Source organism: Camarhynchus parvulus, chromosome 3 (genome assembly GCF_901933205.1).
Source record: "Camarhynchus parvulus chromosome 3, STF_HiC, whole genome shotgun sequence".
Classification (NCBI taxonomy): Eukaryota; Metazoa; Chordata; class Aves; order Passeriformes; family Thraupidae; genus Camarhynchus; species Camarhynchus parvulus.
Genome location: NC_044573.1, coordinates 106,551,571 through 106,575,031, shown reverse-complemented (window position 1 = coordinate 106,575,031; position 23,461 = coordinate 106,551,571). Strand labels below are relative to the sequence as shown.

At 41.1% G+C, this 23,461-nt stretch overlaps 1 protein-coding gene across 1 annotated transcript in view; it reads right to left on the bottom strand.

Annotated features, from left to right (window-relative positions):
- The window catches only part of PRDM1 (PR/SET domain 1), a 60,146-nt gene extending 38,408 nt beyond the window's left edge, over positions 1-21,738 (bottom strand). Inside the window, exon 1 of the mRNA XM_030945552.1 lies at positions 21,664-21,738. The gene's annotated coding sequence lies outside the window, so the exon portion shown is untranslated. The remainder of the gene's footprint in view (positions 1-21,663) is intronic.
- Between the last annotated feature and the right edge of the window lie 1,723 nt (positions 21,739-23,461).

Genomic DNA, 23,461 nt, shown 5'->3' with positions numbered 1-23,461 from the left:
GCTATCGATTAAAGCAAATCAGTTTAGAAGCTCCTTGCTGACATGTTTACTCAAAGCAAGACTCAAGGAGAGTTTCTGAACTACAGTACTGGCTGTATCTTTATCCCATCTTCACTTGCAAAAAAATCTGGGTCTGACTTCGGTTCAGCTAATTCATGCCACCAGATGACAGATGACATGTGAATTTTCATCTCTCTTTCAGTAAAACTAGTGCATTAGGCCTCGCATATCAGGAGATCCTGTGGGCTGCAGAAAAGCAACTTAAAGGATGGATACTAGCCCTCAGATGAAAATACAAGATATTAATTCCAACATCAGTAAGGGTGCTGAGGACCCTTGCTGAACCTAAAGCACCTCAGCTGTAGGGACCTCCTCTTAGCTTAAGGGCTGACCTATAGTTTATCACTTCTTAAGTAAATCATTCATAATTCATAGCCAGGTTGAAAACCACACAAATAATGAGCTCTCAGTATTACTCAGCGGAAAGTGAGAACTGGAGTTTTCCACCTAAACCTGTAAAGGCTGACAAGTTCAGACATGGTTTTGTGAGCTCCTTCCTGGACCCCATGTTTTTAATTCAATTTAAAGAAAGCTAGGCAGCCACTTCCCCCCTGTCTTTGAAGTAAAGATGTTAACATCCGTGCTAATAATACAAACTACCCCTTCTTTTATCAAAGGCTTCAGCAATTGCAAAGGATTTCTTTTCACCACAAAGAAAAACTGCAAAGTAAAGCTGCCTGGTTCTGCTACTAACAGGGTAGGTTTGGCTCTGTACACTGCACAGATGCCAGCCAGTGCCCAAAGCACTGTTTTATAAATTCATAGAATTGTTTAAGTTACAAAAGACCCTTAAGATCATATAGACCTTAAAGATCATTTCAACCATGAGTCCAGCACTGCCAAGTCCACTGCTAAGCCATGTTTCTAAGTGCCCCAGTTACAAGGCTTTTAAATACCTCCTCCTAGGATGGTCACTCCACCACTTCTCTGGGCAGCCTGTTTCACTTCTTGACAATCCTTTCAGTGAAGAATTTTTCCTAATATATCCAATCAGAACTGCCCTTTATGCCAGAGGCTGTTTCCTCTTGTCATAGAGAATAACAAGTCCTCACTGAGCCGCCTTTTGTCCTGGCTAAACCACTCCAGCTCCCTCAGCTGCTCCTCATAAGACTTTTGCTCCAGATCCTTCACCAGGTTTGCTGCCTTTCTCTGGACTCACTCTGGCACCTCAATGTCTTTCTTGTAGTGAGGGGCCCAGAGCTGGACGCAGTGTTTGAGGTACAACCTCACCAGTGCTTAGTACAGGGTCCTGGTCACTGGCCAGGCTCTGCTGGCCACACTGTTGCTGATCCAGGCTGGGATGCTGCTGGATTTCTTGGCCACCTGGGCACAGGCTAGCTCATGTTGAGCCACTGTCGACTGACAACCTCAAGTCCTTTTCTGCTGGGCAGCTCCCCAGACACTCTTCCCCCAGCCTGTAGTGCTACATGAGGTTCTTGTGAACCAGCTGCAGGACCCAGCATTTCACTTTGTTGGATCTCAAACAACTGGCCTTTGCCCATTGATCCAGCCTATCCTGTCCAGATCCCCCTGTAGAGCCTTCCTACCCTCCAGCAGATCTGCGCTCCTGCCCAACTTGGCAACCTGTGAACTGACTGAGGGTGAACCTAAACCCCTTGTCCAGGTACTTGATGAGGACATCAGAGAAATCTGGCCCCAGTACTGAACCCTGGGGAACACCACTGGTGACCAGATGGATGTCGCCCCATTCACCAACATTCTCTGGGCCTGGCCATCCAGACAGGTTTTTACCCAGTGAGGAGTGTCCCTGACCAAGCCATAAACAGCCAGGAGATTGCTGTGGGAGACAGTATCAATGGCTTTACTGAAGTCCAGGTAAACAACAGCCAGAGCCTTTCCCTCATCCCCTAACTGGGTCATCTGGTCATAAGGAGACCAGGTTAGTCAAATAGCACCTGCCAATCCACACTGGCTGAGCCTGATCCCCTGTTTGTTTGGTTTCTTATGTGTCAAGATGATCTGCTCCAAAACCTTTATGTTTCCTGGAGTGTGTTTGCTGCTAACTGAGTCTCCAGATGACTGGCCATGCAGAATTTGGGTACTGTACACTAGTACCATTAGGAGCTGCAACAGATAATTCCTCATCAGTTGTTTCTATCTTATCAGAAAACAGAGCATGTACTCTGGACTGACAGTCCCAAATGGGAAAATTCCTCTGTGGAAAGACTGCAAGTTTAATAAAAGGTGAATGAGTGAATGAGCCACTGAGAGAAGCTCAGTTGATTAAAGCATGGTGCTAACAATGCCAAGGATATGGATTTGATTCCTCTACAGGCCATTGACTGAAGAGATGATCCTTGTGGGTCCCTTCCAATTCAGAATAATCTGTGAATTAAGATGTGTATGCTTCAGGCTCGCATTCCATGACAAAGTGCCCTAGGGCAGCATGTGCTTCTCAGTAAGGGAAGGCTTCCCTGTAAGCTAAGGCAGGCAGTTTTCCCCACACCACTAGCACAGAGCTGCCTTCCTGTGAAAGACCCACTGACACAAAAGGTGCATTTCTGCAGCTCTGGCCCCCATCATGTATGATCCCAGGGACATTCATCCCATGGATTTGCATGACTATGACTGGAAAATGCCTGCCTGCTTTACCCCTTTAGTGGATGCAGTGAGGCCAAGTGTATTTTAGTATTGTGATTGATATTTTGAGACTTAGGTCAAATAACAGAGAACATTGGCCTGGCAATATCAGTTGTGTGGCAAATTGCTTGATATATTTGTCACTATTAAAACAAACTTGTGTTTAAACACAGTCTGATTATCATATTTACAGAATAAAAATATGACCTTTAAAGTGAAATAAAAGACCTCCTTTTTCCTGCCCACATCTCCTCCCTCTGTGTTTTTAATTAAAACCATGAACCAACACATGTATCCATCCTTCCTCCTGTAATAGCTTGGGATTCCACTCTCAAATACTATACAGATAAAACGAACATTTATGTGTTAGCGATTCGCAGTGCAGTAAATTCTCCTTTCCAAACCTGCCGTCTTCATTAAAATCTTATTTGCTTTGTAATCTCTTTTGATCGCTAAAGTTATAAGAAGCCCCCTCCTCTTCTTTTGATACTATCAGTGTAGCTTTTGACCAGAGAGCGTGATGAATTAAATGTATGACAGATATGACAGGTGAGGAGTGCTTGGAGAGGGCTTAAACAGCAGGGATAAGACAAAGCCCCCATTTAAGAACAAAACCCCTACCCGATGGCTAGCCCGTTAATGACCAACCACTCTATTTGTCCTGGTGGATGAGGAGCAAGCTGATACTACAGACAAAGCTTTGTTAGCCATAGGGCTGTTCTTCAATCAGGCCACAAAACCAACTAATTGAAATGCCCAGTTTTTCCCCCTCAAGATTTGATATACAAGCCAGGGGGTTTGTAGGTATATATTTTCTTTTTCTTTTTTTCCCCTTGTAATGTATTAATTCAGCCACCACAAGTTTACAGCTGGACTAAGTGGAATTACACCATATAAACCTAAAAATCTATCTGCAGGGATCCAGCTAAGCCCTGGAGAGAGACAAGTCCAGCAATACAAATCCAAGGAAATTTGGAAGTCAATCCATTAGGATTACCAAGCCTTTGATTTTGGAAGTCACAGGCTCAAAATATGGAAGTGATGAACTCTATCTTCCTTCATTTTAGCCTCTTTTCAGAGGACTTATTGACCCCATTTTTTTTCTGTTAAAACACATTGATAAATGTGGATGGAATTGTATTGGGTTTCCACTATATTTTAAATGGAGGAAGACATGAAAATAGGTGCCTTCCTGAACTTGTGGGTAACATATCCTTTAAAATTTCATACATATTTTCTGCAAATTTAAAACTGCCACAAGCAAAGTCATAACTCCTCTCATCAGCCAAAGGCCCCTGTCCCCCTCTTTAAGGTTCATGTTAACTTCCAGTTTGGAGTTAAACTAAACGTGGAGCTTCAGGCCCCAGTCAAAAAGTGGAGTTTCAGGCATGGGTAACTGTAAACCACTGGCTGCTTCCCAGAGGTGAAGAAATCTCTGTGCCCCCTGCAGACCAGGATTATATTCTCAATGTGCAGTCTCTCAATTTAGCCCACCAATCTGCAGTTAGCAGAAGGCCAGGAGTTTCCAGAGCTAGGTGTCAATGCAATATTCACTGTTAAACCCAAATGGTAAAGAAAAATTAGTTTACAGGGATGTAGAAATTATTTTGGTATAACAGAAAACACTACTTGAAGCAGGAATATTCACTTTCAGAATAAATTAATTTTTTATCTCTTTGCTCTTTCCCATCCTGCCCTCACAGTGTGCTGTGGCTGAATCATTTGTGCTGGTATCGGGAAACCTGGGTTCTGCTCTTAGCTCTTCCACAGGCCCGGTATGTGGCTTCTGGCAAACCTCAGACCCTTTCTGTGCCTCAGTTTCCCTATATAAAAATGCAAATATTCCTACCTATTTCAGAAAAAGTGTGGTCCAGTGGTTTAAACCATCAAATCAAGATGTCTGAATTCTCAAACTGAATATGGTATCAATTTCTGCAGTCTTTGAAGTAACTACCCTTAGAGACCCAAGGGGCCAGCTTCCCCTGGGAAATGCTGAATGGCCAAAACCCAGGCTTCCCAGTAGAACATATGTGCTACTTTCTGGGGAAGTGGTGTTTCTGTCTGGGTAAGAGCTCAGCCTCATCTCACAGTGAGACCACTTATGTGGAATGGAAAAGAAAAGATGGTCCAAGCTACAGCCAGCAAAAGTTTTGGGAGCTGCTCTCACTAGAAGGCCATGGTGACCTTCTCTCCGAGTGCTTTTCTGCAGACCACCCAGCAGAGCTGGCCTGTCTCTGGCTCAGCCATTACACTCTTAATTCAGCATGTGGAGGCATAACGCCAAAGTTCCAAAACTTCGCCATGCAGGACAAAGGGCTGAAATGACAGCTTTCCCCTTCCCCAGAGAGCACTCTGGAACTTCTGGCCATTTTGCAGCAAACCACTGTGTCTCTCACGCTCTCTCGTCCTCCACTTCTCCATGAAAACTCCCCCCAAAGTTTTGAGTCCATTCAACTTAGAATAAGTAGCAATTTGAAAACTTTTGGAGGGCAGAAAAAGCACTTCCTGTCTGGCTCTGTCTCATGGTTCTCTGACTCACTGGACACTTGCAAAGGTTAATTAAATAATGTTTAGATATTCATGATACGTAAAGCTCCAGACAAATGGTGTTAACATTATGATGCATAAAACTGTCATTCAATGAGAACAACCATATAAAAATAAAGAGGAGAATATTGTTAACCTCACAGCAATACACATTTTTTCACTATGGACTCCAGTAAAGATAGGCAAAGTTGCTACCAGGATTGTCACTAGCCTTGTACTGAAAAAAAAACTGGACTGATTTTTAGGAAAAGAGCATAGGGATTCAGATCAGTAAGTATAGGGGAAGGAGGGGTGCAGGAACAAAAAAACCCATTAATCTGGCTTGTTTTTGAATGTGCAGATCTGAACGGAAGCTGCATTTTTTTCAGACAGCTTTCCAATCTCCCTATTAGATATAATGTTATAGTCTTATTACACATGTTGCCTACTAGATGTGCTCTGACTTTTATAGATGTCAATTCCATTTCTTAATTCAAGACATTTGTCTCTTGTGATCTCTGTGCCTCTGGGTTAGAGTTCCAGCCAAAGAGGTGAGCCAGCTTTGTATTTGCAAAGCAGCCATAAAATCCTCTGGTGCTACATCCCTGAAAACTGCTGCTGCCCTGCAAAAAGGCCTGGATTTTGTCTGTCTGCAGCTCAGCACCCAGAAAGGACATTTTGCAGGAGGGCTCAGTGGACATTCAGGAAAACTGCTTTCAGGACCTTATCTGAAGGACAATACTTAACTTTCACCACCTGGGCCTGGCCCCTGAAAGGAAACAGTCACACTCAATTATTGTCTTTTTCTAGACAATTACTATTTAATAAAACCTCCAGCTGATATTAACTGGTGGAAAAAAGGCTATTTTTAGTCAGGACAGTGATTCTCCCTCACTCCTTTCATCTATGAGTAATGTATTTCCTTTTGCTCTCAGTACCACAAACCAGTCCACACCAGATGCTCAGTATTAGGTAAAATTAAAAATGTGGGCATCATACTCTTTGAAAGATGCTTTGAACTCAAATTAATATACCTAAACCCACTATTTAAATTAAAGATATCCTGTCTCTCTGCTGTGTAGTTTTCCCTTTTATCAGAAGGGGAATTTTAGTCCATTTAAAGGTTTTTTGGTTCAGCTCCACAGACCACGCTTTGACTTAACAACACATTGTAATTTCCTTTTAGCCACAAGAATAAAGGAAATGTATAGAAGCAACACCATAATCTTGTCAAGCACTCTCTTTCGTTTCCCTGAACAAGCCTGTCTGAGAAAATGTGAAGCCTAAGATTTTTAAGATGTTATCTGGAAGATGTTTAGATCATGGAACACTTTTATTGAAAACAGACGTGTGTATTTTTATGCATCTACTGATGTACCCACACACATAAAATATATGCCTACTAAATTCTTTTATGGACAAGAACAGAACAGCCTGAAACCTAAAGAGGTTTTTCAGACTTCAGTGCTCTTGCCTCAGCATTTTACCTTTTCCAGACTTTTGCCCCAAATCTGCGCAGATACTTGAGAAAGCCCCACCATGGAAGTGACAACCAGGGAGTGCATGCACCCAGACTCACCTGTGAGCAGGGCTCTGTAACTGCTGCCACAAGTAAAAATGTGGGAACAGTGTAAAATACATTGATTTCTCATGTATCTCTATGCATATATGTAAAACGGGCTCCTGCACTACTTGTGCCATTTATTTGCATCTTTGATCTTTTTTTCAGAACACAATTATTTAAATGTGACTGTTCTGCTTCTGGAGCTACAGGACTTGAGCAGTTTGCTGAACATACTCGGACTTCACATTTCCTAAGCAAACACCACCCACCTTCACGTTCAGTCCATCCCCTTCTGATGCTCCCCTTGATGTCGTCAGTGACAATGTTCAAACTACAGGCAGAGGTGTAAGAGCTGTGTCTTCCCTTTGGCACTGAACCATGGAGCTGTGAGTGCCCTGGTTTAGGTTCCATGGGACCAGGAGCCACACCCTGTCACACACAGCAAGCCTGGGAGGCACCCACATGTGCTCTGGGGCATCCAAGTGCACATGGGATGCTGTTCCCTCTGCAGACCCCAAGGTCTCTCTTGGTCCTTGGCAGTTCTGCCAAGGTGCTGGTGAGGCACTGGAGGGCAGCTGGGCCCTGGCCACAGCACAGCACAAGGAGAGGGGACCTGCCAGGAGAAAATCCAACCACGGAGCTGTAGAAATTGGTGCTGCTGAACCTGCTGTACTGGACAAGTGGAGAGGTAACAGTTGGCACTGCTAATGATGCCATGAGAACTACTTCAGGACAAGGCAAAAGAGCAAGTTAAGCATCTGCAAGTTCTCTCAGTGCTGGTTAGACATTGATAGTAAGAAAGTTTATCCCCAAGAGCTTTCTCCTCACTGAGGGTGTTGAGTTAACTGGAGGTGACCTCTCACTGACCCACAGGCAGCATCTGCAAGTGGTGTGCGGCGGTGGCGGCCAGGAAGCACTTCTCCCAAACACTGCCTTTCAAAATACCACTGCAAAAGGCAACAGCTGAGGTGAGCCAGGAGTCAGCCACTCAGCCCTGTCCAGCATGGAGGACTCCCTGCAATCTCCCTTCACCCTCCTGGGATTTCATCCATCTTCATTCGCTTTTTCTTGCGGCCATTTCCTCTGGCTTTTCAAACTTGGGACACTGGTAGCTATTATTCATTCTCTTGTTTCTTACCAGCCTTGCAGCTAAGAGCTGCAACTTCCCATCAATGAATACCATAGCAGTTGTTATTTAGGCATTCTTTTAATCACTGAATTTTTTTCTCAGGTATTTCTTGAGCAAAAGCACGGCTTACTGCATTATTACAGCTAAGAAATCTAAGAGAGAAATATCTCAATGCAATGACTAAATGCCACTCTGGGTAACCACAAAATAACTTGCTAATGAAAACTCTGAATAGGAATGAAAATATAACTGAGGTATAAAGAAAGTAACTGTCCAAACCATTTGAATTTAAGCAAGTATGAACAAACCTCTTCATTGTGTACGCTTTTTGTCTCTAAAAAGGGTGAAGACATGAAGCAGCAGGACTGACGCTTCCATGACAAACAATGGTGCAAGCACCAAGAGATTTTTCAATTTCCAGCTATAACAAACCATTTAGCTCTGGGTAATTCCAATAATTTTAGTCATCAACTTGCAAAACTTCATAGCTCGTATTCAGTTGACATGAATTTGAGTAATCTTGTCTGATTAAGAGAAGACAGATAATAATATATTTTTGGTTTCACAGTAGGGTCTCTTCCTCTCCACTTCTCAGTGGTTCAGGAAGAACAGGGGAGAAATGGAGCTGTTGTGAGGGGAGAGAATTAGTGTGGGAGATGAAAAGGCAAGCAGGAGTCCTGGTAGCAGATTTGGGCATAGGATCATGTTCACCATTCTAAGAACAGCCCCCCAAACGCTAACCTCAACTTTCCTCCCCAAATATGACAAGGCAGGCTCTCTAGCTTGCATTAGTGGATAACAATAGTGAGGAATGCATACAAATGTGCAGCTGGTGACAAAACCTCTCAGCTCAATGGAAAAGACAGAAGGAGTCTGGGATTTTGTGTAAGAGGAAGAGATCTAATGACTTCCCCAAGGTTTAACTGAAAGCAGACAGCAGGGATAGGAGCTGGATAGGAGCTGTACCCACGAGTCCTGAATCACAGCCCTTTGTCTCAATCACAAGACCCTCCTTCCCCTTGGATGTTTTGCACTATTGAGGGTAATCAAGAAAAAGACTGCCTTGCCCTCCTAAACCTGGAAGAAGGGCAATGGGTTCCAAAGGGATGACAAACCTTGCTATTGCTCCAGAAGCAGAGTGTTGTTTCCTCTGCTGGTCATCTGTGTTGAATCAAGATCAATTTCGATTGCATTAGGTTAGAAAATGCAGAGCCCTTCTTAGAAAAGATGCAAGAGAGCATGTCTAACCATGCAGCATGCTCTGTTGCAAAGCCTGCAGAGCCAGCTCCAAGCCCCACTGGCTGTGGAAAACTGCAGTGTCCTGAGGGGTATCAGGGCATCAAGAGAGCAACACAGATACAGTAACAGCTATGTTAATAAGCTTTACATCTCAGAAGGGCACACAAATTCGGGTTCAGGGACATACTCACACAGTTTGTAAGGCTACTGCAATCACTGCTCATACTCCTGGAGGCTGCTGAACCTTGTTTCATTATGAAAGCATGATCTTTCTTGCTTTCTGGTTTGCCAAGGTTGGGAAAGGATGTGCTCAGAGTGTCATGAAGTAAACAGCAAGAGTCTATTTTTTGAGATTTTTCAGCTAAGGATTTTCCTGAAGAACAAAACTCACTCAAGCAACTTCAGACAAGAAGTTCTTTACTCTAAGAGGGGTTTTTCCTTCACAGCAGTGAGGCAAAAAAAAAATGGCAGACTTGGTAAGATGGGTCTCCTACCTTAGTAGAACAATTTTTAAATGAAGTTTCCTTTTTTATCAGAAGACTGTGCTGAGTGGCTGAGAAAGACTAGACTCATCTTTTCTAACAGGTCTTCTAAGGTATTTCTAAGAAATATCACAGTGGTCTAGACATTCAGATACTTCCAGAAGTAAAGCATTATGCAGATATTTTTTATGTATGCAGACCATACATAATAAGTTTTCCATCTTTGGAAAAAATTCTAGCTGACTGAGCAGTATACATGCATGTGCATGCCCATGAACTCACACTATTTTCAGTATCAAGACCATCTTCAAGCAATTTCTCACTCTTATAACACATTTATCTTATGTAAAACAGATGCATGTCTTTGGGGTAGGCTTTTGTCTTTTAGTCTTAAATTGTGAATACCCCTTTTAATTAAAACGGGAAATACAAATTTCCTCATTTCGTTCCAAGCCTGAAGCCCACTAGCATAAGCAGCCATCTGCAGATTCAGCTGGAACCCTTTCAGCATCCCACAATAAGTCTGCTGCTTAAATTAAGGATCTTTGGACATGTATAGACCAATGCAGCTCCACTGAGCTGTGCCCTTGTACACCAGCCGTAGCAAAGCTGAACTAGCAGTGCTGTATCCATCCCGAGTCCTGAAACTACATCTCTAATTGGAGTTAAACAGTTACATTATCACTATTTAAAAGCTGCAGAGCTGATGATAATACCACCCTTGTTGGCAATACCTTTTAATGTCTCTGCTCTATGCTGTGTCTATTGGGATGGAGAACAAAAATGAAGAAAGCAGCAAACATTGCAAATGGAGATTATCAAACTGTACAAGAGGCAAACCGAGGGAGGACACCTAATTATCCTTAATGCAAAATAATTCAGTCTGAACTTTATCATCAAAATATGTATTTTTCAAAAGTCTTCCCTTTTCTTCACATACCCAAACAAAGGGGAGAGCAGTCATTTCCTTTCCCGATGATGGAAGTGATACCAACTATTATGTCAGTATTAAGTGAACTTCCTCCCATCCATTTCTGTCGAGTTAATGTCATCTGACTCAAATGCGATTATTAAAAGTGGGCTGTTCGGTTCCAGCAAACTAAAGGCTTGCAAGTTTATAGGTACAATTGCTTCAGACCCCTCCTACGGGCGATCAGAGAGGCTGCCTGTTGAATGGACTCAAAGAAACACATTTTCACACCTGTCAGGCCTAGATTAATATCCCTGCTAATTGCACTTTAAGAACGGCCAATTAGTTCTAGTTATAGAAGCTTTCATGGGTAAGGGGGAGAAGCAGCCTGTTATCACCATCAGGACTCATTGTTCCCCTGAATAGATTTGTGTCCCAAACTGCGCGTGCCTCAGCGGTTTGCCTGGGAGCCCTGCTGCACGCCGCTGCAATGACGCCTTTATCCCAGCCCCAAACCCGCTTTAATGATGATAGAGACGGCAGAAGTGACCATAAACATAAAAGGAAAATAAACTAGTGCTATGCTGAGATTACAAAGCCGGAAAATGTTTTCAAGCCAGAAGCGGTTTGCTGAAATTTCTTAATAATCCAAACTTATTTTTCATCTTGGTTTTGCTCTAAAGCGACAGTACTTTGTAATAAAACGCTGCTCCAGCAAGGAAAAAAAAAATCCAGTAATGTGGCTGAATTTGCAAAAGGCCGATAAGCGAAGCTGTGGCCTTGAAGTGGCAGCCTGAAGAGTGACACTGCAGCGCCAACACCACCGGTGGGACACTTGAAAACAAATCAGGGACCAAGGGTTAGTCCAGCCATTGGAACGTGACAGGAAGGCTAGTTAATAAACACCAGGTAACCCCTTCAATTACAGCAATAAATTGTTCAATTGGTTAAATGTCCACAGGTTCTGCCCCAAACACTTCTGTGAACTGTTTAATTAGCAAACTCTTGCATCACTGGACAATCAGATCCCGGGTGAGCTTGGGGGTTGCTGGGCTCTTGGGGAGTGAAGGGCGCTGGTGCCCCAGGCAGCTCAACTCTGCAGGGTTTGCCTTTGAACCACGCAACCTGCTATGTTTTAACAGCTCTGCAGATTATCCATTCAGTTACACCTTTTTTAAAAAAAAAAAAAAAACACAACACAAAATTAATACTGTGAGGGCAAAATACAGCTTGGTTGCCATTCTTTCCACATCAGTTTTCTGCATTTCGATATGGAGCCCTACAAATTACAGCTTCTCACCTGCCGCAAGATTAGATAGCCACGCACGCGAGACGGGGTTACGCAGCACCAGAGATACAGGGTACCTGGAAACTGCACGTGGCACAAAACAGACCTGCAGATTAAAAGTCAGCAAGCCTACTTCTTGAAAATATTTAACACACTGAATTTGGAATTATCTCACTGATAGTTAAGAACATTTGAAACGTTGCAAAATGATTTATCATTAAGATTACTGCTGGCTGTGAGGAGTATTTAGAGAATATTCATGAGGCATATGCCACAAAAACATTTTAAAAGCATTATACAAATCCAAATTTTTGGTTAAAGCTATTTTACATAAAACAAACAAAAAACTCCCACAATAATTTTATTCCTGAAAAAAGAGACAAATTAAATTTGATCACTGGGGATCAATTCATAGTTAAAGACTCATGTAAGTTGCCTTCACTGGACTTTTAATCACTGTGATAAACCACTGATAGTACATATTGTGCTGCCAACTAAAAACCACACACCGATGCAATGGAAAAGAATGTGTGGCTATTAAGAATGTTTGTATTAATAAGATCCATTTAATAGGAATGTCATATCTGAAAAACAACTAGCCAAAGGAGACAAGTACTATTTGTTATGTTTAGACAGTGAGGAGAAATTGCATTTCCCTGATGAAGTTTTCTTAATGAACTAAACCCAAGGTAAATTTATCACAGTTGGAAGTAAAAATACATGTAGTGTTTGCCTGTGGAAAGCTGTAAGTGATTGCTCCCCGTCTCTCTATCAAAAGTATTTCTTTGGAAAATAGCTCTAGGCAGAAATGTTCATTTAGAACAAGTTTTTTAATAACATTGAAGAAATCTACTCTTTTACACTTTTGCCTGAGAGGTTGAGCCTGGATCCTCAAAGGATATCCAAAGAACAGACAGAGCAATTCGGTTTACTGAGGAAGGATGTGGTTGGACTATGCCCTATCCTCCACAAAAATGCACAAGTCATTGAACTAAACTCAGGATGCTGTTGGCTGAGCTTGGTGGCTCCTGGGATTCCTCTCCTGAGTACTGTGTTCTCCCACTGAGCCACCCAGAGAGCCTCAGCAGTAACTCAAGCTCTTAGATTCTCCTCCAGGTACAACCCGATGGGTCCACATCCGCTCTGGGAAAGCTGTAGGTTCAGCGCTGTTACGGTCTCGGGTTGAAGGACATAAATGGTCTTATTTGGTTGAACATGCAGATCTGGCACAGCTAAGCAAAGCAAACTCTTTAAATTTGGGTTCACAGGAAGATTTCTGTTGACTTTTAGTCACTGGGTAAATCCTGTACGCAGCAATTTGAATGCTTAATATTTAAGAAAATAGTTCTGTTAAATCGGCACGGATTAAAAACTGTTCTGTTAAAAGTTGTGTACTGACTGTTGCAGAATCCAAGGGTTTGATGTCTGTGCCGCTGGAGCAGACAATGAAGAACTACTCTGGTGGGTTTTTGTTTTGTTTTCTTTTTTTTTTTTTCCCTTTTAGTTTTGTAATACTAAGCGAATTAACATCTCTGAAGTCTCGGGGTCTCAGGACAGGCTTTCAGGCGACACCGATTAGCACAGCCTCGCTGAATTAAACAGACTGAAACAATTCAGGCCATTGACAATCCACGAGGGCAGGGTGCGGAGAAACTGCAAATTAGGAAAAGAATAGAGGACACAATACTAGCACTGATGTCCTGGCACACAGGCTTTTATTCTGGAGATAGTTTACAAGCAGTTCGTAACCTTTGGACTCCAGACAGTCTGTAGAACCAACAAGAGGAGGTTCAAGATTTGGTCTGAACTTTCCATCCAGCCCCAACAGTGTCAATATTTGGAGGATGCACAGGAACTCATAAAGTCTCCATAAAATGGATGTTAGTGAAACAAAACAAAACAAAAAAAAACCAACCCCGAAACTTGTATTCATAAAATCTTTTTAGACTTTGTCACTTTAAGCCAAGAAGGTATTAAGAAGATAAAAACTTAGAATTTTGCAGCGCTTAAAAGAGGAGTTTCCCAGCAAAAAATCGAATGCATTTTTGTTTAAGAAACCTGGAGTTCAAAAGCTGCCTCTTGTTCCAGGTTCCTAATTTCTGATTTGCTTCAAAAATTTTGAATTATAAGTTTAAACTTTTTGCCATTAACAGAATAACTCCTAGAAATGGTGCAAGCGTGACTCTCTGCCAAAGCAAAAAGTGACTTGAGAATTCACAAATCAAAATCACTTATGTTCCAGGCCTGTCAAGATTTCATTGATCTAAAATATGTTAATCTGTCTTTTGTTCTATATAATAAATCAATTCAGTTATCATATCAAACCATACTTTGTCAAGAGAAGATTATTTAAACAAGATATCAAATTAAGGTCTTGTACTTTGATAGTAATTTTAAAAGACTAATTAAAAAACAATGCTGGTACGTATTTTATTCTGTGAATGCAAGATGCTTAAAGGAATCATCCTGTGTGCCAGAGACTTTCATGTCATGCTGACTAGGAAGTGCCATTTACTATTAACTTAGTTGACAGAGCTTTTGTGCAACCGAAGTCAAATGAAGCATACTGTTAATAAATTACACAAAACTAGAAGAAAAAGTGTTGCCTTTTAAGTCTCTCATAATTTTGTTTCTCATCACATGTTTAATGCTTTAAGTCACAGGGAGCTCAATTGAATTAAATGTACTTACACCGGCGCAAAGGTAACCTAAATGAAGAGTGAACTGAGTACCCAACAATATTTTAACAAAAAAATTTTATCTGGTCAAAAAAATACTGTAAATGCATCAAATCACGAACTTCTGTTCTCAACAGAGGCTTCTACTGTAAGCAATAGATGCTATTCAGTTAAAAATCCATCACTTTATACAAAGCTAGCTTGTTTTTAGATGTGGGTCACTTCATTCATCAAGGGAGGAAAAGTTAGTCTCAAAAAATAACCACAAAGAGACAATTTCTGATGTAATTAATGTATCTCCTACTAGTCAGGATCAAAAAAATGAATTACCAACTTAGTCTGCCCATAACTGAAAAAGTGAAACCCACTGTTTTTTCTCTAAATATGCTTTCAAAGCCCTCAGTGCTGAGTTCTGGATTTCCACCTGTAGAAACAAGTTATTTGTTTATTCTCAAAAAAACCCCTAGTTTTCTTATTTCAAATGCATAGAGGAGAATTTGTATTTGCCATTAAAAAGCAAAAAATGAAACCCCAAAGAAACCCACATTATTACAACTCACCTAGAGCTAGTGTTTTTTAAACAGTTCAGATTTAAGATAATAGCCCATTTTAGAAGCCAAGATGATTAATTAAGATGATCATACAATGCTATCATTGCAAGAACTGTGCTTGGGTGAGAGGTCCCTCATGTACACAAAATACAGAAAATGTAGATTTATGCTCTTATGGAATTTCAGAAAACAAGATGGTTATCCCATATGCCTAATAACAAGCAGTTTCCACAAAGTTTTCAAAGCCCCCAGCATACAAGATCCACAGTTTTGACTCACCTTATCTATTAATTTTCTGCCTTGTACAGAAAGCTCAAAGTTTCAGCACTATCTTGCCCCTTCATTCTCCATACAGAGTATCTCCACACTGTAACCTCCTGTGTAAAGCATGATCTTGCCTGCTTCTCTCCCCTTTCTCAAAGCCTTGGCACAAAGTTACGCCAGCTATCCTGAGGAGTTTCACACTGTGTCAAGCACCTGTTCGGCCCACAGTTGGTTAAAAAATCAAAATAACAGCTGAGTGGAGGTCAGCCACCCTACACACTTCAGAACACTCAGAAACCCTACTAGCCTCATCCCTCCTGTTTCCAGTGGAAAACGGCAGCTCTAGTAACGCGATGCCTTCCTTCCCTTCCCTGTTTGAGCGGGCAGTGAAAGCCCTCCTGCTGTCTTCTACTCCTAAGAGTAAAGCTTTAGTCTCCAACCTGAAGTAGGTTGTCTGCAGAAATAAGACAACTCATCCCACACTGATAGCGTTTGTTCAAGGAACACAGGTTCAGCAGAGCCAGTTAACCATTAGCTAGCACCCATGCAGCTCATATTACACTCACAGCCCTACTTCCTGAGCTATCCTTATATGAAGTATAGTTGAAGAGAAGCACTTGGGTCAATCAATCTTCTCTGAGCATCGCTACAGGGTAACAGCAACAGAGAACATCATGATGAACACTGAGCCAGCTCCACACACCAATTCCATGTTTGCAGAAATGATGGTTTTCAAATGCCTCACTTAAACCACTCAAATGTTTATTGCCAATACCAAAAACTGCTCAGAAGGAATTCACAGGCACTAAAACCTCTAAATGTTTGCAGATTTAACAGACATCCCTAAAACAGGTCCATGCAAACATTCCCGTACATTCATCTATAACCTGCTCAACCCTACAGGCTGAAAGCAGCAGCTGTCTTCCTAAAAAATGGTGGAAAGTTACCACACTTTTTCAAATATTTTTTTCCTAGAGTCTCACAAGTTAATGATGCTGGTCAGAAAGCTACTTAATGCTGCCATTAGTTTATATCATCCTAAATCTTGACAAAAACTTCAGCTGCAACAATACTCTATCACGTCACACGAATCATTTTGTCATGCCCAAAGCATGGGACTTATTATTATGGACTTTTATACAGAACCTTCTAGAAAGCACAAGCAAGAACACTCTGCCAGGCATCATGGTAACGTGCAGAAAAAAAACCTCACCAGCTCAAAGAGTTTGAAAGAAGGGAAATGGCATCACCTTCCCTTCATAGGACAAATAGAGCATGTGTCGAGGCTTAGAAAGATTAGGCCCCTTCTCCTGGAACTTCAGAGTTAGCATGGCAGCTATAATGGAACTTTTTATGCATGCCAGGATTCACCAGCAGCAGGACTGAAACACAAAGGAATGTCAGTCTCCAGTAATTTATCCTGAAACAGACATAGGAACAGAATGCACATCTCTCCTATGTCCTACCCACAATTTTAGCAACCCTAGCTTTACCCCCTTTTTACACCTATACACCCCTCTCCTTGTGACAGTTGGTGCTACCCTGTTCCTGGTTTATATTAATTCAAGATCCAAATCTAGCATGTAGCTTTCCAATCTTCGTAGCACAAATAAGATTAATTTTTAATTTTAAGGCCCTGATTCAGCAAAACATTCAACTACATGCTTAATTCTATCCCTATTCAGTAAAGTACTTAAGTATTTGCTTAATTCTCATTTACTCTGCTGAGACTTGAACATGTGCTTAAAGATAAGCCTCTTCTTAAGTACTTTGCTGAACTAGGGCCTAAACTGTGACCTAGGAGCCAGGAAGAAAAGGAAAAAAAATAGATCAATAATGTCCAGTGTTATTTCCTCAAAATATTAGGTTAGCTGCCTGCAAAAGACGAAGAAAAAATAAAAATCACTTTGATTCAAGTGGTACCTACAGCTCATACAGCTGCTGCATTGGAAGAGACCCATTCTATAAAATCTTACTAAAAAGATATCTTCAAAAATTCCTTCTTGTTTCCCATCTACAAATATGCCTTGTGGCAATGTGTTGAACCTATCAGTCAGTCTCAGTTCCATGGCTAGAACCTTGAAGTTTTTCAAGTTAGTTACCTGACATTTAGTAAAAAAATAAAATTTAGAGCAGAATCCCATTTAATAAGTACGGTTGAATAGAATTCAGTTTTGCATTATCTTAAGAGAAAATTAATTGAGAAGTTGGGAAGACGCCAGGGAGGGACTCCATAGTAAAAACAACAAGGAGAAAAAATTATAGACTCTCGTACTCCACTAGAAGAATGGTCTGAGTTAGTCACAATCAACAGAGACCACATTTATTATATGTACACTGTGTACTACATTTTCTTGTTAAAAGGTCTCATCATGGGTGGATCCTTGGGCCAGTGTGGAGATAATACAAGATAAAGATCAAAGAAGCCCTTGGCAGGTAGGGAAAAATAAGTCTAAATATCCAAGCTGGAGCTTAGATGGTGGAGAAAGCAAAATATGATTACAATTTTAATTTCTTTTTAAAAAAAGGACAAATATATTGGCTAGTGTGGCTAGTGGCTTATTTCTACCTATTTGTCTGCCCTATCCTTATCACCACGAATCATTCCATAAAGCATCGTCCTCCAGCTGTAAGATCCTAAACTGACCAAACATACCTTTTTTATTGCAGGCTCACTGTTCAAATTAAAGCTATCTTGCCTGTTTCAAGGATATTGGTATCAATTCCACTAACATGGGCAGAAAGTACTGGGAAGGTGTAAGTCAGGAAAAGCATCTGCAGATGAAACTTATGTCCTATTTCTTCCAACAATCTATCATTTCCTGGCAAAAAGTCTGGTGAAGCCCGAGCACTGAAATCAGATATCTGCTTCTAAACTGCAGAAAGATGCTTTTACTGGGTGTGTGCCCATGCAAATGGAACTCAATGCTCCAGATGAGTTCTACCCTTGGAGAAACTGACCCATTGGCATTTTGCCAATGTGAGAAGAGTCTCTCTCACAAATAAAGACTAAACACGTGTCACTGACAGGTCTTCTGTTGGCAAGTCTTTCATGTCAGCTGCTGCTGCTGCTCTTCCTTCAGGAACTGCATTTCCTCTGTAGTTGGAGTCCCTGTTTTCATCTACCTTTTGATTTCCAGCTAACTGGAATGCTATTTAATCTTTACAATTCCTAACTTACACATATGCTTAGCCTCACGTACTGTGAATGGTTCCACTGAAACCTGAATTATGGCACATAAAGCTAAAACATATGCCTAAGCATTTGCAGGATTGGGGCCCGAAAAATTGATTATTTACTAGCTATTACCCTTTTGATGGATCCCTCCTGCTATACCGATGGATAAAAGTGGTTATTAAAATCTTTGAAGACAAGAGGTACTCCGTAAGTGCATGTGTGGGGTAGGGGAAGTGGAAGGACCTGGAGATACAGATTGGCACTGGCTGCCCTGATGTTTGCCATGGAAACCACACATCATTATTAGCAGCTGCCGAATTGAGAAGCTTATGTGGCTGAGGTAGCTCCTCATATTTTGGACAAGCACAGCCAGGTAGCAGAGAGTGCAGTTTCTCAGCTCCCACCCCAGTTCAGTGGGAGGTGGCAGCAGAAGGAAGATGCCCCATGTGGACACACCACTCCTTGGAAGGCTCTGTTGCAGCAACACCCGTGCTCAGCATCAAAAGCTGTCACCCCTGTCACCATGGCCTCTCTCTCTTCTGCCCATGGCCAACACCTGAGACACAGGAAGGTGAAGAGATGAGAAATGTCTCATCTGTATTCCCGTTGTCAGGAGGGTAGGAAAGGTCACCCAGCACAGAACCAGGTACCTGCTATCCCCTGCTGAGCTGCTGAGGCTGTGGAGATATAAAATATTTTCTGACAAAAAGAAACTGGATCACTTGCCCGGGGGAGCCATAACGTTTATTCTGACAACAGTGAAAGACAGCTTTGATCCCCACAGCAGCCACACATCTCTGATTGCAAGCAGAAGCCCACCTCAACACACTTACAATGCTTGCACCGGCCTCCTTCCTCCCGCCAGGCTGGATGTCAGGCTAATCAGTTTGATCTGACAGATTTTAATTAAATTAATTAGGATCTTTCTGAATGGACTTGATTAGTGTTCCACAGAGGAATCCCTCATGAAAAGGAACACTGTCAGGAAAAGCACTAATGTTTTCTCCTCTCATAATGAGAAGTTTCTTGGGTTGTTATTGGATTTTTTACGCCATTAATAAAAGCACTTTATAAACACTTAGCATATGATGGGTTTTGACACCCTGTTATATTAAGTTAACAATAGTCTTCTACACACAAAGAGAAGATTTTCACATCCTCCTTCAGCCAAATTTGTTTCTGCCAAATCCAGTATTTCAAATATGGTGACTTAATCTGATTTAAACAGAAATATGAAAAATTGAGACACAAAACAATCATGATCACTTCCAATCAACCCTCACAGAGCAGCTTCTTGTACAAATATTGAAAACTCAGCATGTGTAGAAATGAGATGTTACTAAAACTATGAGAGGCTGCCTTGTTTCCTGTGTTGGCTTGTGCAAGAACCAAGACCATCTTTGTTCCACTAGACTTGACTAATATTGTATTGGCATAATTGTTGAAGGGTTATGTATGCACAAACCCCCCTTTTATCTGTACAGATGAAGGCATCACCTTGCTTTCCACACCACATCTGTGATCTGCTTGTCTGGGATCTGCAAAAGCTTTGGGGCTGGAAATCCCCTGGTGCTGGTAAGGGACAAATGGGCACAGGCACAGTCACAAGTGGCCACAGTCCACAGGAGACATCCCACCAGCCAAGACAGGCACAGCCAAGCAGCAGGTCCTGCAGCTAGGAGTGACCCCTGCTTTATCACAAAAGGACGTGTGCTGCAGAAGCCTATTGAAAAGGGACGTGGAGCCCCAAGTTCACAAATAAAAGCTCATTGTACTCTGCTTATAGTAAGGGCATCCTTGACTACACCATAACCATTAAAACGCAGTTAATTCTCACCATTAGTTTAAATTGAATGTACTTTGAAAAATAAACTCACCTCTAAATTTTTTTTAATTTTCCCTTGTATAGCAGACAGAAAGTGAACTTCTCTACCCACCTTTTTTTTTAAATCTCCCTTTTCTCCCTACTTTGTAGGTTTAGTTTAATAGCAAATGAAGCTTCTCCCTACTTTGTAGGTTTAGTTTAATAGCAAATGAAGTTTAATAGCAAAGGAATTGCAAAGGATTTTGAATTCAACCTGAGAGGAAGCAGCAGTGATCTTGTTGTGACTGAAAGGAGTTCAGATAGTGAAAAAAACCACTACTTCATCCACCAACACTTCCTTTTTCCCTGCAGCCAGAGTGGTCATTCAAAATACTTTATCTGGAAGGGTCAAGTGATGGTGAGCCCTATGAATTTTTTTCTGACAAAGGCTGAATAGTGGAAGGGAACTCTGAGGTGGGAAGACACTGTATTTGGAATGAAAGTCAAAATAAAGGAGAGATAAAAACAACACTATGAAAAGGACAGGAAAAGGACAGAAAAAGGAGGCAAAAAGATTGAAGGCATAAGCTAGAGAGAGAAGATTAAGACACAAGGTATTCTGAGAGGCAGACTGAATGAGATAAAACAAGAGAGAAGACTGATGTCCTCCAAAGAAAGAAAACATTCTGAAAAAGAGAAAACAGTGATGACAGGAAATTATCTTATAAAATAAGAAAGAGGGAAGAAGAAAAAGAAAAGGCCATTTTAATTTTTAATCCATGACTCCTCTTTGTTTTTAATTTTTTTTTCAACATGTCTGTTCTGCTACACATGTCACAAAAAAACTTGTGTTCTGATAAGTCAGCCTCCATTTACTACAGTGTTTCAACAAATAAATGCTATTACAGCTTATCTGCTGGTTAGTCTGACTCCAGCAGACACAAATGCATTTTCTGGTGTTATTTTAATTAGTCTCATGGCTTTCTGAAGTTCCAATTCATTTATTCTGAGTGTGAGCCAATAACTAAAGTCTTCTCATTGTACTTAGATTAGATTCACATGTCAATGTACAAATTCCATTCTCAAAACCATACCTGCTTGCAGCATCTGTTGCTGTTTTATTCTCATGACCACACTCAGACAAGAAATAGAAATTGGCTAAAGCGTAGTTCTGTCACTTGATTTCAACAGAAACATCTATTTTGAGGCATTTTAGGCTGTTTTATAAATGCTTCAGGCAAAAAAAGGCAGATAAACAAAGAGGCAAAGATGTGCCTTTGCCAGAAACAAACAAAACAAAAGGTTTTCTTTAATAAATTATATAAAGAAAGACAGGATGTAATAAAAAAGACACAGCCAGGAAGAAAAAAAGAATTCAGTGTGACTGACCTTCAAGTTCCCTCTGCTCTTTCATTAACTGTCCACTGAGGTGATCCCTGGCCAAATACGGGCAATTCAGAGCCTGTCATAGAATTACAAGATGAATTAGGGACTGCTGCCACAAATTTACAGCTACCAAGGCCTCTGCTGATTGCTTTTTCCCAGACTTGAAAGTAATTTCACTGGAAACACTCTTACCATGGCCCCAAGATCAGCATCAGGACAAATGAGGAACGGGAATAACACTTTTCCCTTCCAATTATCGGGTGATTTTTTTCTCCTCTGTGATTTGTACGCAAATAGACATAATTTAAGCCAGTGTGACATGAAAATGCCAGATCTAACATGGACTGTTTGCTTCCTGGAAAACTTCCCAGGAAAACATGAGTTTTCAATTCCCTTGTGGAAAGGTGACTCCTGTATTTTTTGTTTAATTTCTGACTGGCAGAGCTTGTTAAATAACTGCAATTATCAGCCTGAATAGTTACTGACTCACTGCACAATCAATTGAAAAGCTAATGCAGTTGAAACTGTACACAGAGAGCTCACTACAGGTGAGTAACTTCACATGCATGAGTAGTGTCACTGCACCCGGTGGCATAACTCATGTGCATAAGTATTTGCAAAACCGGGGCCTCGGATTGTAAACTCACTGAAGCAGAAACCAGATCTTATCTGCCTGTAAAGCACCTGGCACTGCACCTATCTTTGCCACTACATAAATTAATTATCATTAGCATCTGAATTTTGTCAGCTCCAGCACTCTCCTCCAAGCTCAAACACTGAATTTCTTGCCTGAAGAGTGTTGGTGCACACTAGATGATAGTAATATGGGCACGAATATTTAACTATTGTGGCATTTAATGTGGAGTTACTTCAAAAATTTCAATACAAGGTGAACATGTGTAAGGCATCTGAAAAGCTTCTAAGGTACAAGGTCTGGGTGGGGTGAGGGAAAACTTTAAAAGTAAAAAATACACTGAATTGAAATCTTGAAATGCTTTGACCTTTAAACGGAACCTTCCTCCCCTCCTGAGGTTTAAGATAAGTTCAGCAAACAAAATTTCACCCTAGGCTTGACACATAATCTCCTAAATTACTAAAGAAATAAATAAACACTTTTTCCTTTAAAAACAATCAACATAATTTCAAAAGAAAGACAGATATCCATTTTTGTAACTGTTGGTGATAGTTTGTACATACAAGCTTACCTACAATGTAAAGTCTTCAGATTTTAACAGGAAATACATACTTAGAAAGAAACTGTTGTGAAATAGCACCTTGAAGATAAGGAACTCTGGACAAGATGACTTTTGGTCATCTGAAGAGAAGAACAGTCATCTTCCTTAATCATTTCAGACTGATTGCTTCAGTTTGGTAATCTCACATTTCAATAGGTTTTTACTGCTGAACCTACAGAAACAGGGAGGGGGACAGGAGGGGATGTGAGAGGACAGGACTGGAAATGCCAGTCAGTTCACTCAACCCTTCTCAAAAAACCCCAAACAAACCAAAAACACCCTACACAAACCAATCTCAGTCATGAACTAATAAGTTAAAATGAAAAAAAAAAAGACTCAAAGTCAATCTGTGCTATGCAATTCTTCTTCTCCCTGGAAAAAAAATTGAAGGGAGCGTTTTGGTGTTTGATGGTTTCCTGTTAAGTAAATCTTATTCAAGACAGCAGCTGGCTTTGATGCATTTATGGGTATTCAGTGCCACTCTTTCTTCTCTGCTTTCTCTTTCAACTTTCTAGTCTTTGCTAGTGGACTATTTAGATAGCTCCTTCAACAGGCACAAAGTACTC